The 18,609-nt window shown below is 43.8% G+C and overlaps 1 protein-coding gene across 3 annotated transcripts in view; it reads left to right on the top strand.

Annotated features, from left to right (window-relative positions):
* The first annotated feature begins 8,602 nt into the window (after positions 1 to 8,602).
* The window catches only part of RALA (RAS like proto-oncogene A), a 75,064-nt gene continuing 65,057 nt past the window's right edge, over positions 8,603 to 18,609 (top strand). For 2 of the 3 annotated variants that reach the window (XM_088476042.1, XM_088476043.1), the window contains exon 1: positions 8,603 to 8,975. The gene's annotated coding sequence lies outside the window, so the exon portion shown is untranslated. The remainder of the gene's footprint in view (positions 8,976 to 18,609) is intronic. The other variant, XM_088476041.1, reaches the window with a different exon arrangement.

An 18,609-nucleotide genomic window follows, 5' to 3' on the forward strand; every position in this document is an offset into this window, starting at 1 on the left:
ACGACAGAAAATATAAAACTTTTTATTAGAACAAACATATCTTTAGGCAAATTTTTGAAGATACTGTAATATGTAGAAAACTCTTTTCAAGAATCAGCAAAATGGCCCGTACACTCGGGACGATCAGATATCGTTGTCTGGTCGTCCTGCATGTGCTGGATGTTCTATATCATACATCCAGCAACATGCGCCAACCCCCCATCGACAATAATGATCCGCGATTAACGATCGCAGGTCCCTATAGTAAACAGGCTAACCTGGTCGATATCGACCAGGTTGGCATGTATGCATCGGCGATGGTCGATATTGATATCGACCATCCGTGCCAGCGCATCAACCATCGTTTCACTGTTTGAGGGGGCCAGAAACTGGTAGATTTGAACGATAACGATATATCGATATTGTTATCGTTCAAATCGACCAGTGAAATCTGACCGTGTGTATGCACCAAAACACTAACTTCTCCAAAGAACCTGCACCATTTGTTTAGACTCAGGATGCCTACACACTTACAGGGGTATTCAATATGGGTAACATCGTTTTTGCGTTAATATTGGAGGTATGACGTCATTATCGCAGGTTTTACTTTTACACCGTATTCAATTTCAAAGACTTAGCGCAGTTTTGAAAAGTCTTTGATAAAAAACGGGGATAACTTTTCACCATTGAATAGGTGTCGAAAAAAAGTGCAGAATTGGGGTTTAGGGGTGCAGGCTTAAAAAAAAATAGCCTGCACCCCTGGGAATGAAATTTAAAAAGGAACTGTGTCAAAAAAAGTAAAAAAAAAAAAAATAGGGACAGCCCAAAAAATTAATTTAAAAATTGGGGTGAAAAAAAAATGGGAAAAAATTGTTTAACAATAGGGAAATAGGTTCAGGGCTATTCTGCAAGTATGTGGCAGGTGTTTTCTAGAATAGAATTATAGCGGCAGGTGCACAAATGCAGAATTTTTAAAAATTACTTTAGGGACTTAAAAATATGCTAGTACCCATTTTCATGTACCCCAAATTTGATGAGACCACTTAAAAAAACGAAAAAAATAACCTAAGTGCTCTTCTGCATCACTTATTCAATGTCGGGAAAAAAACACCTGCTGCGGCTATTTAAATCCCCGACTTTCAATTAAAGGCTAAAACGGAGGTACCCATAGTGTTCCCCATGTTTTTACAACTTTAGGGGGGTCTTACAATTATTTTAAGGAAAAATTCGTAACTTTATGCAAATCCAACTTCGGAGTTTCCCGATTTCGTTAATTTTATATTGAATACGGGGATAAGCGGGAGCGCGCACCATACCTTAACGCAGAAAAAAACTCCGATATAACTTCGACAGTGAAGTTAACGTTTCATATTGAATACCCCTCTGAGAGATAATTTACACGATTTGTCTGATTCCGACGCATCGTGACGACAAATCGTGTAAAATATGCCCGAATCGTGAGTGTCCACTGACGATGCCGATGCGCATCCCCGCAGGTCGTACATCGCATCTTCAGATCTGCCGTGCTGCAGGGCAGATCTGCCAATCTCAGTCACGATGCACTGGAATAGTTAGGAGGCACGATAGATCGTTTGTCACATTGGACAGTTTTTAACACCAAATCGTGCCCACGACTGCCAGAGAGCTGCTGGGGAGAGTTCAAGGGGAAATCGGACACAATGTGGGATTGTGAGCACATCGCCAAGTGTGTAGTCACCTTAATCCCTGTTATTTACCCATACATTTCAATTAACTAGGAAAACCAAATATGTCTATTTTAAACACAGTATTTCACAGTCATATTAAAACATACGACATACAAAAACACTGCTGGCAAAAAGGGTTTGAGGGCCTGATTCAGAGGCGCTCACAAAAAGTGAGCGCTCGCTCTGAATCAGGGCGGGCACAGGTTTTTTTAGTTGCGGCTTCTTGGCCACTCGCATAGCTGTGGGTTACCACCCACAGCTATTGCGAGCGGGCATGATGATGATCGCGATGGTCAAGACCATCGCGACCATCGGGCTTGCGATGAGACCCTTGTGGTAGGGTCTCGTGGCCGCAAGCCCCAGAGAGCTTCTGGCTCAAATACAGCCGGAAGCTCTCTCACTGACATCACTGGTGCCAGTGCGAGTGGAGGGCATCCAGTAATGTGAACGTGGCAGGGTAGAGATATAGTCAGTGGGGGAACTAGGGTCTCAGCTTATAGGAATATATACGCCCATAGGTGGCACTAGACACGCCCTTTGGTCGGGGCGGACCACGCCCCCTCAATGGCGCTGTTGCGGTTCATTCTGCTACCATCTGCAATCTCCCTGAAAGTATTTTTCAAAAGTAGGCAAATATGTCAAAAGTTAGAAGCCTGAAATTTTTCGCATACAAATTTGTGAGTCAGACGAAAATTTTCAAAGCTGGGCTGTCCACATTGGTAGATAGTAACATTAGAGTTAAGTATGATTAGCAAATAGATGATACTAGCCCAGGGCTGCCGACAGCTCTGCTGAACCCAGGTACAGGGAAGGGGCGTGGCCAACCCGGGGAGGAGAGGCCAGACCCTCAGCTTGCAAAAAACTGAAATACTCAACATCTTTGTGGTGTTCAGGGGTAGGTGCACAATAGCTTCCCTCCCCGCATATAAAGCAGTGAGAGAGAGAGAGAGAACTGGCTGCTGCTGCAGCAGCCTCTCTCTCTAGCCCAACACACAACATGACAGCAGCATGTGTGCTGGGCTAGGGAGAGGCTGCTGCAACAGCAGTCAGTCCTCTCTCTCCCTACCCAAACTAAAGTAGTAGTGGTGGCGGGGGCGGGCTGGTCCCCGCCAGGCCCCTCCAATAGGCCCGGGTAAATAGTACCCGCTCCCCACCCTCTCAGCGCCCCTGTACTTGCCTACTTTTGAAAAAGCATTTCGGGGAGACTGTGAAAGCAACACATGTGGGCGCATTAAAGTGGACGTGTACTGCTACATCTAAGAGGCGTGTCATAAAATTAATTTACATCAAAATGGAAATGAGCAACAACTCTGGAAATGCTATTCGAGGTACAGAGTGGTATGAAACACGTATGTGTTCTCAAGACCCTCCGATATCTATTGATTTTCTTTCTATTTTAGTGGTATGCAGATTTGAGTCTAATTGATCTAATTAACCTTACTGTTACTTTTTTTGTTTTCTGTTTTTCAATATATGGAAACTGATTATTTTATTGTTTCTTAATATTTGTTTATTGTTATTCTTCACATGTTGTAAAAAAAAATATTTTTCTATTATATGATGCTGTCAATGCTTCAATGAAAAAATGTTATTTAAAAAAAAAATGTAAATGAGCTTCAAGGCACTTAAGGGCCCCATACACGGTAAGATTTTACAGACGATATGCACGATTTCGAGCGATCACAACAATCAATTGTGCATATCGTGTGTGTTTTGGCATGCTGTACGATGGCAATGCGCGTCCCCGCTGTCGTACATCGGCATCGTAGATCTTATGGAAAAACCATAAGATCTGCGATCCGTCATGCTGTTAAATAGGTAAACTAAGCATCTTGTTAGATGCATCCGTTACCATTCACAGCAGCATGCGATGCATCGGGCTGAATTTGACAACGTACCGAGGTGTTGTACGTTTTCAAATCGCCCCGTGTATGGCCGGCATTAGTAAGATCTACTTGTTCATGAAAACACACTGATACTTTTCAGAAAATGGATGTACACATGGGGATTATTGTGATTTATAATCATACATGCCTACTCTCCCGGATAGCCGGGAGCAGAGGTGTAGCGTATAGCCAGGGTGCCCGGAGCACGTGCGTGCTATGGCGCCCCCCCTCTCAAGTGTTCCAGAGAGGAGGTGGGTCCATATGGGATTAAAGTAAAGAGAAGTAAAAATAAAGATATGGGGCAGCATCAAAGTGGGGTATGGAGAGATAAATATATTACGTCTTCTTCCCCCTGTCTCTCCATTCTCCTGCCCCAGCTTTCCAGCCTCCTTCCGTATCACTCCAGTAGTCAGCTCCTGTAGTATTACCCTTATGCAGGGCCCTCTGTAGTGCCCATATGCAGTGCCCCTGTAGTTGTGCCATATGCATTGTACCCTGTAGCTGTGCCCATATGCCATGCCCCCTGTAGCTGTGACCATATGCAGTGGCCCCTGTAGTGGACCCATCTGCAGTGCCTCCTGTAGTCGAGCCCATATGCATAGCCCCTTGTAGTGGTGCCCATATGCAGTGCCCTCTGTAGTGGTACCCATATGCAGTGCCCCCTGTAGTGGTGCCCATATGCAGTGACCCATGTAGTGGTGCCCATATGTAATGCCCCCTGTAGTGGTGCCCATATACAGTGCCCCCTGTAGTGGTGCCATATGCAATGTCCCCTGTAGTGGTACCCATAAGCAATGCCCCCTGTAGTGGTGCCCATATGCAGTGCCCCCTGTATTGGTTCTCATCTGCAGTGCCCCCTGTAGTTGAGCCCATATGCATTGTCCCTTGTAGTGGAGCCCATATGCAGTGCCCCCTGTAGTGGTTCCCATCTGCAGTGCCCCCTGTAGTTGAGCCCATATGCATTGCCCCTTGTAGTAGTGCCCATATGCAGTGCCCCCTGTAGTGATGCCCATATGCAATGCCCCTTGTAGTGGTGCTGATATGCAGTGCCCCCTGTAGTGGTGCCCATATGCAATGCCCCCTGTAGTGGTGCCCACATGCAGTGCCCCCTGTATAGGTGCCCCTTAAAGTATATATATATATATAATATATTGTATAGTTCTGCACTCACATCTGCAATTAACTCAGAAGGTGAAGAATCAGGGGTGCTCCTTTTAAGGTCCAAGACCAGAATATGCATAAAGTCCTATACCACACACAATAAAGGATGGAGTAAGGGAACTCACCAAATATATATATATATATATATATATATATATGGTTTTTTTTTATTCATAACACCTACATAATGGGGGTAAGGTAACAGTTACACAAGCCTGTGATCTAACAAAACTGTATTGCACACCAGCAAGTGCTATCAGATAAATGATGACAAACCACCAGTATTCATAACCATAAAACTTTTATTACACACCAGCTTATGCCACTAAAAAATGACTAGATAACAGCCTGTGCCTCCAGACAAGTATTACATGTTGCCTTTGCTACCAAAAAGCATTACACACCAGCCTTATGACAAAGAAAAAAACACCACTACCAGCCTTGTAACATTACCAGAGTTTTTGGCAAGAGTAGATCTGACAGTAATAATATTAATATCACTCACTCAGCATATGCTAATACTTATACTGCAATAAGAGCTGTGTGTGTGTGAAAAGCAGGACTAAATGATGGTAGAAATGTTTATGGTTCCCGGCAGGCCCACTGGAGATGGGGCTTTCATCAAAAGCATGTCCATAGCAAAGCCCAAAGAGCAGGGTGACTTTTTACAGTTGCTGGGATGTGTCTAGCTTTGGTTAAGCAAACAGAAAGCTATCCCTCCCCCACAAGTGACAGATCCTCAGCAATAGCAATTGAATAATTCCAGAAATCTAGGAAAATCATATCATCCAAAACTAATCAAGCTAACAGAATTTATGGTGTATATGGCTATTGCTAAAAATACTAGTACTATTCTTAAAGCTTGTATCACAGTGATCTATTGATCATTACTTTTTAAGCATGCTAGATTTAGACATGATTTCTTGAAATGTCTGGAGGGCAAAGCACAATGGGTAGATGTGAAACCCTTAACTCACATGTTACTAAGGTTATTTACTAAAAGGAGAAAGACAATTCCCCCTGTGAAAACCCGTTATCACCAGAAATTAGGCATCCCATGGAGATGCACAAATGAAGAATAAACTGCGCTCAACTAGACATGGTTATGGAACGTAAATGATGTTTATACATGGATTATACAGGTCTCTATAATCCATGTATAAATATCATTTACGTTCCATAACCATGTCTAGTTGAGCGCAGTTTATTCTTCATTTGTGCTTATCTGTTCAGGGTTCGAGTCAGGTACCCGAAACTGCAGCTCGCTTAACTTGGAAAGTCCCCAGTGTTTCAGTGCGCTAGTATTCCCTCATTTGTTATCCCATGGAGATGGTTTTGCCATTGAATTCTGGGAATACAAAGGCTGTGAACATCGCAAACTTCTTTTTGATGGCTGCTGACATCATTCCTTCTGCATCCACCAGGCAGGAGACACTTTGTGACTAGTACAGTTCATATGCAGTTTGCCCACACTACAGCTGTCCACTGCACATGCGCACTAACATACTATAGATGATTAAACCATCGAATGGTTAACAGATGATGATTGCATGCCTTCCCAAGACCTGGCGGCATCACCGCCACAATCAGTTGCACTGTTGCGATGACCATCCCTATTTCAAATTATTATTTTCTTTTATTTAAATTTTGTGAAAGTTAAAGTCTAAATATGGCCTTCCAGACCATTCTGCATTTGTGAACCAGCAAAGCCATACCTAATATTGTACCACCCCAATTTATTAAAGTAGGCCATCTGTGAGATGGTCTATGAAAATGACCCCCCCCCCCTTACTAAGTTTAAAATAGTCTTAGCTGGCAGTGCAAGTTCGACTTTCACTAGTGCTGCACACCCAATTAAAATGTGTCCTTATATCAGTGGCGTAAGTTCATCCCAGGTGCCCGGAGGCAGGTTATCATTTGGTGCCTCCCTACCTCCCATATTTACAGCCCTAAGTGGGGTGAATATATTGTGGGTGATGGAGGAGTTGTCCCTTCAGTGGTGGCGTCTGGCGGCAGGCGCCTCCACTGTCTCCCATACTTCTGCTCCTGCCTTATATCCATAATTGGCATGCAAGAGTCAAAAAGACTGCCCAAGCCCATAACGTTTTGTAACTTTTTTCCGTACTGAGCATGTGCAAGAGATGGTCGTGCATGTGCAGTACCAGTGACGTGCGCTGAGGTCAATGGCTGGGGAGGCACACGTATAAAAACACAGGTTTTATATTAAAACTCTGGAGCATGACAGGGAGTATGACAGGGGAGGGAGTATGACAGGGGAGGCTCTGCCTACACTGACGCACGTCCATTTGCAGTACGTCATGAGAAGAGTCAGGTTATTGGCCAGAAGTCTGCCAAATGCCTTCCTCAGATGGTGTTATCTTTTTTTCACAAACTGAGAAAAGGTTAGCTTACTGAAATTTGATACATTGCAAACAAACTTGAGACCCTATAACAGGCAATGAGAATGAGGTGAACTCCCAAATCAAAGGGACTGCATGAGAACTCAAGGATTTCTCTGGGAGAATGTTTCTGATAAATAGCAGTAAAAATGGTTATTACTCCATAAGTAGGTCTCCTTACTTACATAACAGGGCTGCAATTCTTAGATTGGTGCCAAGTTGGCATATTTTGAAAATCTGTTGGGGGATAGGTTTAAAACAAACAATTGCTTAATTTATTATCAAAAATACTGAGGCTGATTCAGAGGTGGATGGTACAGGCCCCGCCGCTGCGTCTTTCTGGCCACTACAGGCTTCTTTGATCTGATGCCTGCTTCCGAAGACGCAGCATTGTATCCACTGCGTAAACGTCGCAGGTCCATCGTGCATCTGAGGATGTCCGGTTAATTGTTGCTAGAGCCAGCTAAGCTGCATCCAAGGATGCAGCCATTGGTTCAGCACAACCAGAAAACAGGGCCGACACTTCCATGTTTTCTGTAACGCTCCCCTTTGCTCCCAAATGCCAGCAGCATGTCAACTGTGTTGCGGCTTTCGGGTACTGCGACCAACGTTACAGAACCAGATCTGCACATGCGCAGTGCGGCTCCATGCGCACATCTGAAAACATCGGAAATTTGCATGAATATCGATTCAACTTAAAACTCAAAATGAGCCCTACTGTCCTCTTTGTCCTTATTGCAAAGGCTAGTGTCACACCTTGCGCATAATTTCTATGAAGGACCCGCTTACTAGTTGACACAAGATTTATATTAGCTTCCATACTCTGTCTTCAGATGACATTTTATTAAATTCTAAAATAATTTAACTTATTTATTCCTGTATAAGAATTAAAAATTATACCAAAAATTAAACCAAAAATAGGTGCCAGTACAGGCTATCCCAGAGTGCCATCAGAAATAGGGATGGCACTCTGGGATGTCTATCATTGAAGGCCATTAATGTAGTGGTATTGAATGAATGACAGGTGGATCTCGGTGGCCCACGGCCACTCAAAACAGGGGGCACAACTCAGCAGGGGGGAAAGAAAGAAACATTACCTTGCTCTCTGCCATTGGTGGCAAACCACTGCTGGTGGATGGCCATCCCTGATTACAAATAAAGCCCTGGACCTACCCCATATGGCCTGACTCTGTACATTCTGCACAGTAGCTGGAGAATATCTTACAATGTAGTATATCATTAGACTATTAACAAGTTTCGGTTATTAAAACAGTGTTGATATATCTACAGGTAGGAGCCCTGTCTGCAGCCATGTACAGGTCTGTGAGGAAGTATAGATATAAAACACAGACAGGCGTTGATTGGATGGTATAAGGAGAACTGGTTTGTCCGGTCCCAGCACCATCACTAGTAGGTACAGGCGGGCGGGGGGGCACTGCTGTTGCCTCTGTGACAGCTCACATTGCAAATAGCAACATCATCACCTTCATCATTAGTAACAGCAGCAGCAACACCCCTCCTCCGGCTCCAGCAGCGGCGCCTCCTCCTCCTGCACTATAGTCAACTCATAAAGCTGCTGTGGCCGGCGGGGCTGGAGATTGTGGGCCCCAGTGGACATCCCTGTGACGCTGCGTCCTTGGCCCCACATCGTAGCCATCCCCTCCTCCTCCCACAGACAGATCATACCCGCCGCGGCCGGGTCAGATAGAGGAGGAGGAAGTGGAAGCTGGAGGAAGGGAGGAGAGCAGGAGGCCCCAGCGCTGTTGCTGCTGAGAGGGGAGAGGACTGAGTGAACCTGCACACAGCGCACCCAGTGCCCGCCGCCGGGCTGAAGGAGCAGAGAGGTGAGCGTACAACATACTAGAGAACATCAGCCAGGAGCTGCTTTCTGTGCATGCTAACTATAGCCCATCATCCCTGGGCACGCTACATACACTGATCATGGCCCGGGGAGTGGGGATTCCTTACAATGGGGTAGGATAGGGCAGCTCCGCAGCTGGCTGACTGGCAATGCTTTGCCATGCTCTGGCACAGTCTTGTCTAAGGCGTGGACATATATCTTACTACAAAACCACTACATACAGCCCCTAACCCTGCCTTTATATGTTAGGTGGCTGCCTTCCATAATAATGTGTATATATAGACTACATCTATATGCCAGCGACTGGTATTTGTGTGATTATAGAGCTGACATTTTTACATTATGCAAAGGTATTTCATTATATGTGTATGTTACATACCTTTTGCACTATAGTTAATTGCCATGACATTGTTTTGTGTGTGTGTTACCTCTACAGATATAACTATACACTGTATGTAACCAGAATGACTATAAGTATGTGATTTAACGCTGTTGGTTGTGTGACTGTCATTAGTGAAGAGAAAAAAAAAAATATATATATATATATATATATATATATATATTATTTTTTTTTCTCTGTGTAAATATAGTGTGTGTGTGTGTGTGTGTAGACTACTGTACATCCCATAATTCAGAGACCTCATTTATACTTGCGGTTTTAGAAGTTGGAATATGTATGTGAATACATCTTGTCGTCTGTACTACTCTGTGTTATGTCAGTAATAGGAGTGTATGTCAGGACTATTAATTACTACAGTAGTATGTATTCTGGGTAGCACAGAAAAAAGGGAGATTCCCTCCAGCACACTGCAGCATTATCAACAAAAATACTTGAATCCTACATGATAGAAATTCAGATGTATTAGTTGCATACATTTGCAAATATATGAATAAGTGGCAGGCCGGCGTCAAGGCTCCTCTATACAGGCGTCCACAACATTAAGGGGTTCACGTCCGAGGCGCCTTGACGCTGGCCTGGTGCTTATTCATATATTTGCAAATGTATGTAACTAATACCTCCTGAATTTCTATTATGTAGGATTCAAGTATTTTTGTTGCTATTGCTGCAGTGTGCTGGAGGGAATCTCCCTTTTTTCTGTGGTTCAGTGTAAACCCCGTCCTTTACAAGCACTTGTGCAATGTCACAGCGACCACCATACTTTTTGTTTGCTATTCTGGATAGCATCAACTTATGGTAAAACTAGTGGGCCTTATTGTTGGGGTGTGGTGCAGCTGGGTAATTAAGGCTTTTCCTGTTTAGGTCCTTATCTGTCTTGGATTTTGTTGTTTATGTTTGAAATTCATGATGTTAAGTTGCTGTTATCACTCTCTCTCTATTTTATTAATTGTGTTGAAATTTCAAAATAACTGGAAGAGAGAAGTCATCCTGTTTTAAAATAGCTTTAGCCATTCAGGTTGTTTTTCTTTCTACGGTATCAAATCTCTTAGATCGTATTACAGCTTTGGAGAATAATAGGAAGTCTCCTAGAGATTGTCATGTAGGAGAGCTAGTGTAGAAATCACTGGGAGTCCTGCTTCATTTGTAATACGTGACCTTCACATGTTGGTATTACCCGTTTATTATGTTAGTAATGATTGTAGCTCAATTCAGTATAAATTAAGATTTTTGCAGGTAAAATGTAAGTGGCGTTAATAAATTGATTGCCAAGAGGTCTTCTGTTAAGCTGGGTACACAGATGATATATCGCCCGAATCAAAATCGTCTAGTTTGTCCCTCGCTATGTCGGTCGTTGCGTGTGAGTCACATTGTCAGGTCGGCCCTACATATTCCTCAATCTGACAATGCGACTGACGACCCCATGTAGAGGGTTACGGCTGGAGCCGACATATCGGACTGTCGGGCAACGGGTCATCTAATGAGTACAGGCCGCCCAATATGTCAGCCCATCAGTGAGGGGGTTGTCAGTCGCATTGCTGTGTACACACATCGTTTATTGTGTACCCAGCTTAAGTGTCGCCATAATCTGTAGACCTGTTTGTCATAAGAACATACAGATTTTACCATTATGGCATATGTGTTCTAGAAAGATAATAAATTCTAAATCAGCTATGGTTAAGGAACCTTCCATTTGATTAAAAACATTTCAATTTGTTTATTTCAGTGTCTTTGTAGATTTTTTTTTTTTTTTTTATTAGTGTCTAGAACTGGATACACACTAAACGAACTGTGTACCCGGCCAACGGCAGGTGTGACAGAACGACATACACACCACGTGATCCGCACAATGTCATTCACCTGCCTCATCCAAATGCATGGGGTCGTCAGTCAGATCTTTAGGTTGAGCAGCACGTACGGCAGATGTGAAGATGCGGGAGCGCGCATAGTGCGTACACACTGGACGATTTGTCATTCCGATCTGTCGGAAATCACCCAATCGTTCACAATATCGTCTAGTGTGTATTCCGCTTTATGCATGGAAAATACAGACTCAAAATGGCTGTGACATGTAGAAATCCAGTAATTCTTTAAATGAAGGCAGTTTTTTCACCAGCACGGATTGTATGCAGGTTTATTGCATGACTGCACTCTATTAGTAACTAGCACCTCATGTCTTCATTTGCATTTTGGAATATTAACACTACAATTAGATGGAATTGGTGACCTTTTGCAGAACATTTTGTTTACTTCTACTGCTCAAGTGAAATTGTTTTGGCAGTGTTCTCCCCAGGCTGTATTTTGCAGGCGCATCACCCGGCAGAAACAGCCTACCGCCTGGTACTTCCCCCTCGCCCCAATGCGCCGTGTCCCTGTACAATGTACTGCCCGGCATTCCCTCCCGCCCCAATGTGCTGCGTCCCCTGTTGTCCGGTCACCCTTAACGTATCCTTGTTGACATGGATGCTGGATGTGATGCCGAGCTGCGCCGACGTCACATCTCAGTCCGTCTGGCATCTGTGTCCTCTGGCAATAAGGACACGTTAGTGAGTGTTCTGGATGACTGGATGCCGCGCATTGAGGCAGGAGGTAGTTGCATTGGTTCATTGACAGGTAGGTTTCTGAGCCAGTTCTTTATCCAGTAATCATCTGATATATCCTCTCCACCCCAATATATACTGTAATCTGCATATAATAGGAGAAGCAGCCAGTAATGCAGTCAATGCATTAGTGCATTTCCAAGGTGTGTAGCAACTATCTGTTCCTAAGTGAAGAGCTAAACAAGCATTAGCACATGGATGACACATTCTATTCCTGTCACTCCACAGACCCACAGGGACTGGTCAGCTGCTGCAGATTGGACCTATTCCACCTACTGAATTAGCTAGGACAGGATATGCAAAGCACATTAAAGTAGTTTAGATACTCTACTAAAAAAAAACTATTTGAGGGGGAATTCAAATAGTCTAAAGTGGCCAGGTACGATTCAACTGTTTGTGCCGCAGGGCGCGAGTGCCCATCATTTCGCATTGCAGCATATAGGGGCCAGGGAGAGTGCCCCAAGTTTTTAAATCATTATAAGGTCAGGTTTTAAAAATTTTATTATTGTGAAGGCCCCCACCCGGCTTGATGCCACCCGGCTGGAAATTTTTTCTGGGGAGAACACTGTTTTGGCATTGCATAATTTCCCATTATTGTTTTCCTTTGCATTTTATTCTTATTTCAAATGGTTTCTCCAGAGCCTGCAGAAATATGTCACTTATTGTTAATAATCTTCTCCTAAAGAAAATAATTTGGCCAAGAAAAGAGATGGCCAATATAATGTAGCAAAATAAATATATTAGTATAAAATACAACAAGGCTATTACTATCGTTTCAAAGGCCTGGCAGTTTTGATACCGTATTCATTTTGTGTGATGAGGCTCAGAACTTCGTCATGTCACCCACCAAGAGTCTCATGCAAAATAAACACAATTATTTGTTAGACCACAAACTTTAATTATGCTTCCATTATACCTTAAGCGGCCAGTACTGAGTTACACACAAGTCATCCGAAATTACACTTGCATTGCGTACATGGAAATAATTGTGGGTGTTCAAACATTCTGAGTTGCATGTATTTGTCTGCACCACCTTTTATTTATCCAATAGTGCAAATAGCCGTCAATATGATGAGTGTGCACTTGCACTAGTCCTATGCCTGTTGCAAAAGATGGATCTCTTTGGGGTGAATTTAATTATGTTTGGGCGCTCGACGAGAGCAATTCAATTGTTTTTGCCGATGAGCGCAAGTGCTGGGTGCTGCTATTATTTCTGCTTGCACCCTCCTGAGAAGGAGAGCAGAAATCCGTTTAAAGCCCGGCTTTTGGGCGCCAAAACGCAGCGCATCCAGTACTTTAGACTGGTTTAGCACCTATATGACTATCCACCCAGTGCATTTCGGCACGCCATGCATAAGTAATGGGAGCCCAGTTACTTGCTCCTCCAGCACAAACAATTGAATTTCGCCCTATCACTATAGATGAGAGTGCAAAAAAAATTATTGCAATCCCCCCTTTGTAACTTGGCATAGACCGCGATTACGTCTTCTTATGCCAAGGTGCACTCACTGAACAGTGTACCTGCAAACACGCTGTTGAATTTACGCCCATTCACCCACAAGTGGAAATGTAACTGAGATTCGTATGACTGAATTGTGTGTACAGCCATGGCCAAAAGTTTTGAGAATGACACAAATATTGGTTTTCAAAAAGTTTGCGGCTTCAGTGTTTTTTTTACCTTTTATGTCAGATGTTACTATGGTATACTGAAGTAAAATTACAAGAATTTCATAAGTGCAAAGGCTTTTATTGACAATTGCATTAAGTTTATACAAAGAGTCAATATTTGCAGTGTTGACCCTTCTTTTTCAACACCTCTGCAATTCGCCCTGGCATGCTGTCAATCAACTTCTGGGCCACATACTGACTGATAGCAGCCCATTCTTGCCTAATCAATGCTTGGAGCTTGTCAGAATTTGTGGGTTTTTCTTTGTCCACCCTCCTCTTGAGGATTGACCACAAATTCTCAATGGGATTAAGGTCTGCCGAGTTTCCTGGCCATGGACCCAAAATTTCAATGTTTTGTTCCCCGAGCCACTTAGTTATCACTTTTGCCATATGGCAAGGTGCTCCATCAAGCTGGAAAAGGCATTGTTCATCACCAAACTTTTCTTGGATGGTTGGGAAAAGTTGCTCTTGGAGAATGTTTTGGTACCATTCATTATTCATGGCTGTGTTCTTAGGCAAAATTGTGAATGAGCCCACTCCCTTGGCTGAGAAGCAACCCCACGCATGACTGGTCTCAGGATGCTTTACTGTTGGCATGACACAGAACTGATGGTAGCGCTCAGCTTTCCTTCTCCGGACAAGCGTTTTTTCAGATGTCTCGAACAATCTGAAAGGGGATTCATTAGAGAAAATAACTTTACCCCAGTCCTCAGCAGTCCAATCCCCGTACCTTTTGCAGAATATCAGTCTGTCCCTGTTGGCTTTTCCTGGAGAGAAGTGGCTTCTTTGCTGCCCTTCTTGATACCAGGCCATCCCCCAAAAGTCTTCACCTCCCTGTGCATGAAGATGCACTCACACCTGCCTGCTGCCATTCCTTGAGCAAGCTCTGCACTGGTGGTGCGCCGATCCCGCAGCTGAATCAACTTTAGGAGACGGTCCTGTCGCTTGCTGGACGTTCTTGGGCACCCTGAAGCCTTCTTCACAACTATTGAACCTCTCTTTGAAGTTCTTGATGATCCGATAAATGGTTGATTTAGGTGCAATCTTACTAGCAGATATATCCTTGCCTGTGAAGCCCTTTTTGTGCAAAGTAATGATGGCTGCACATGTTTCCTTGCAGGTAACCATGGTTAACAGAGGAAGAACAATGATTTCAAGCTCCATCCTCCTTTTTAAAGCTTCCAGTCTGTTGTTCTAACTCAATCAGTATGACAGAGTGATCTCCATCCTTGTCCTCGTCAACACTCTCACCTCTAATGAGAGAATCCCTGAAATAATGACAGCTGGTCCTTTTGTGGCAGGGCTGAAATGCAGTGGAAATGTTGATTTTGGGATTAAGTTCATTGTCATGGCAAAGAGGGACTTTGCAATTAATTGCAATTCATCTGATCACTCTTTATGACATTCTGGAGTATAGGCAAATTACCATCATAAAAACTGAAGCAGCAGACTTTGTGAAAACCAATACTTGTGTCATTCTCAACTTTTGGCAATGGTTGTAGTCTTCTCTGTAACCATGTGACTTGTTTTTCTAAATTAATATCTCCTTAGGGCAGAAGTGAGAAAAGGTAGATGGCAATCTACTAGTAAATTGTGAGACCCCGCTTACTCCTGCTGTTCTTTGTGACTTTATGGGGTGTTTTGTTGCCGCAGCAGGCTTCCACATTGTGACCTGCTGTTTGTATCATCACAGCAAAGTGGATTACTGCAAACATGAATATGTTGTTGGGCGTATTGGCTTTGAGTGTATGAGCCAAGTACTCTTGATGTATACCCGAGTCCAGTGGGGGATCTCAGCATTGTTAGGGGTTCCTCAGTCGTTCTCTCAGCTTAATGCTGCTAATTTGCTCTGGGGCGACTGGGCTTTGTGCCTTAGGAAAGCAGATGCCCTCTATCCAGGTCTCACATCAGTATAACATTGAGTGAATGGGATGCTCATATATTAGTGTCTTTCTTAATAATGCTTTAGCTGGTTTAACTAATAATCTCCTTTATGTCATGTAATATGGTTGATGTGGAATGGTACAGCTCACATTGCATTGAAATAAGAGGGTGGTTAATTACGTTGCTGTGAGTGAACAAAAAGTAGCTCTCATGTCAGTATAAACGGTCCACGCCTACCTCAAGGTAATGTTGCACTTTATCAGCTGCAGGTTATTAGTCTACAATTACTGAATTTATTGCCTTGAGCATTTCCACAGTTGAAAAGTGATGCTGAAAATCCCTACTAGAAATACTAAGCTTTGGAGAGAGAGAAAGTACCAACCAATTAGCTCCCAACTGTCACTTTACAGGCTGTTTGAAATATGTCAGGAGCTGATTGGTTGGTACTTTATATCTCTCCAAGGCTTAGAACAGAAAAACACTTGGGGGTCTATGTACTAAGAGCAGTGGATACTTTGTCATGTACTACTCTGATACCATTAATTTTGTTATAGCTGGATTTCCCAGTAGTGTTTTTAGACACTGAGATAAATTGCTGTCGGCCGCAATAGCCAGTGGGTCGCTTGAGGTAAATAGTTTGTGTGACGTGGTCCAATAAAATTTAATGGATGTCTCTGGGAACATATTTGCAGTGGTTTTCACAGACGTAATCACTGCAGAAAAATAATCACCTCTGTGACGTCGCCTTTTTAAATCCTCCTTTTATGAATTTAATATTGTTAATGGGAAAGCATGAGAGCAGGTGATACACAGAGCTGGTATGAGTGTTGAGGCATGATTTGCTGGTTTTCTGGGAGATGGGAGGGATTATGTAGAGTCTTTTAAGAAGCCAAGAAGGATATATACATCCATTGACATCAATACAAGTTACCAAGTGGTTAGGCACCAGCAATATTTTTCTTTTATGTGCCCTAGCTAGCTGTATCAAATCACCCAACATTCAGACATGTGAAAATGGGACAAAATAAGTCCTGGCCACAATCCATTCAGAAATGCCCACTTTTAAACAAAATTTCACCCCTTTTCTAGTTTTGCAAATAACTGTCTCAACGAAGTATGCTGTATCCCAGGACAGTCGCAGAACACTGTATAGCTCTCCTTTTAGGGAGAGTAAGGGACAGTCACAGACACATTTTATCAGGTTATAACCAAGATTGTAGCTATACCCTCCTCAAGTGCCAGAGATATTCCTCCTTTTTCCTGCTATTCTATGGGGTTGGATGGGAATCCCTTTCCTCTCCTTAGGCTGCAGGAGTAAGGGTATCCTATTGGGCACCGGCCAGACACCCCCCATTCCTTGCAAATGTATTAGCCTTTATGTAGAATTTATAATGTCGCACCAATCCAGTCATTTCTGACATGGTTTGTTTTGGCTTTCTTATTTGCCAAAGAGTGAAGATGCTACAAGGATCAAAGAGAACCCCCTCCCATTTAGAGTTATGCCGGGTACACACTAGATGATATGTAGTCCGATCCAGCCAGTTCGGACGACATATCTGTCAAATCATCTAGTGTGTACCCTCCATGTCACTGACTATGCGCGCTCCCGGGCATCATCAGCGACATCACCTGGCGAAATCGTCAGCGAGTGCTCTTGCACCGTCGCTCCCGGCATCGGTAAGTGTATGCACTTGCTGATGCCGGCATCCCTCCGTGACGATCGCTAACAAGGTCAGTACATACTGGACATAGTCTAGTGAGTACCAGCCTTTAGGTTAGCAGTAAAATTAGGAAAGGGAATATGTGTTGAGGTTTTCAGTTCAATAAAATATTATGGATTTTTTTTATTTTTTATTTACAGGTCCCAGCGATGATAGGGTATGCTAGCAGTTGTGGTTTCCTAAGTGCCAGCTTGCCTTGGTAGCCATGAGTATACTGTTACTTGTAATATGCCCCTGCTGATGCCATGGGGATGTAGTATCTATAATGGGTGCACCCGGGTCCAGGGGGGGCCCACACCGTACACCCTGCACCCATATTATCTAAAACTTACCTCGCTGTGATCTAAATACAATTAGAGCAAATTAATTATACAATCACAAGGTACAGTCAATACATACGCATGCGCTCTGGATCCAGATTTCTGGCATCCACTATGAAACCTCAGTCAACAAAAAAGAAGGATGACTAAGTACCAGATCCAGGGTGCTTGCATATAAACCCTTGCAGAGATAGGCAATACAATAGAACAAGTTGGCATAATCCCATTGGTTCTTCTGTTACGATGCAGTTCATAGGTCAGTTTGTATTGTAATAGTTCAGCCTCCAACAGCTCTTTGTGTCTGTTTTCCCGCCGAAGAACAAGTCTAAACTGGCTAATAAACATTACATTACATAGTGTTCCCTCTAGCTCCGGCGGCAGGCAGGGCGCCGGAGCTAGAGAGGGCAATCTTGTGCGCGCGCGCGGCCAAAAAGGGGGCGTGGTTATGAAAATGGGGCGTGTCTATAAGACGCGTCCCCTTTTCGTCATACTTGCGGGCGTGCCTGGCGCTCACGGACATGCCGGGCAGCCCCCAAGCACTGCAGAAAGGGAGAATAGATGCCGGGCGCATGCGCCCGGCGTCTATTCTCCGGCGGTGACCGGGTCACCGCATGTTTGTCCACCCGCGGGACACTGCGTCCCGCGGGTGAGAACGGCTCCCGCAGGCTGTGAGGGCAGGGCGCTTTTTGCCCTCCTCCTGGAGGGCAGGGTGCTTTTTGCCCTCCAGAAGGAGGGCAGGGCGCCGCGCCCCACTAAAACAGCCTAGCGGGAACGCTATTACAGAGTACATTTCAATGCCTATCTCTCTACGATCCATAATTCAGAGATGCATGTTGTGATTTCCTTGCCGATGGAACCGGAAGTTTGCAAATAAACAGTGGTTTAGAATAGCACCAAACACTGTCTTCTTATCATGTACTAAACCTTAGACCTTAAATAGTCAATTCATAACATAATTAATACTGAATATAACCTTGGATATTAACCTTAATGCTTGAGAACCTTTCTATGTAAGTGTGTAAGTGTA

Source organism: Taudactylus pleione, unplaced genomic scaffold (genome assembly GCF_031769625.1).
Source record: "Taudactylus pleione unplaced genomic scaffold, aTauple2 ptg000181l, whole genome shotgun sequence".
NCBI classification, from domain to species: Eukaryota; Metazoa; Chordata; class Amphibia; order Anura; family Myobatrachidae; genus Taudactylus; species Taudactylus pleione.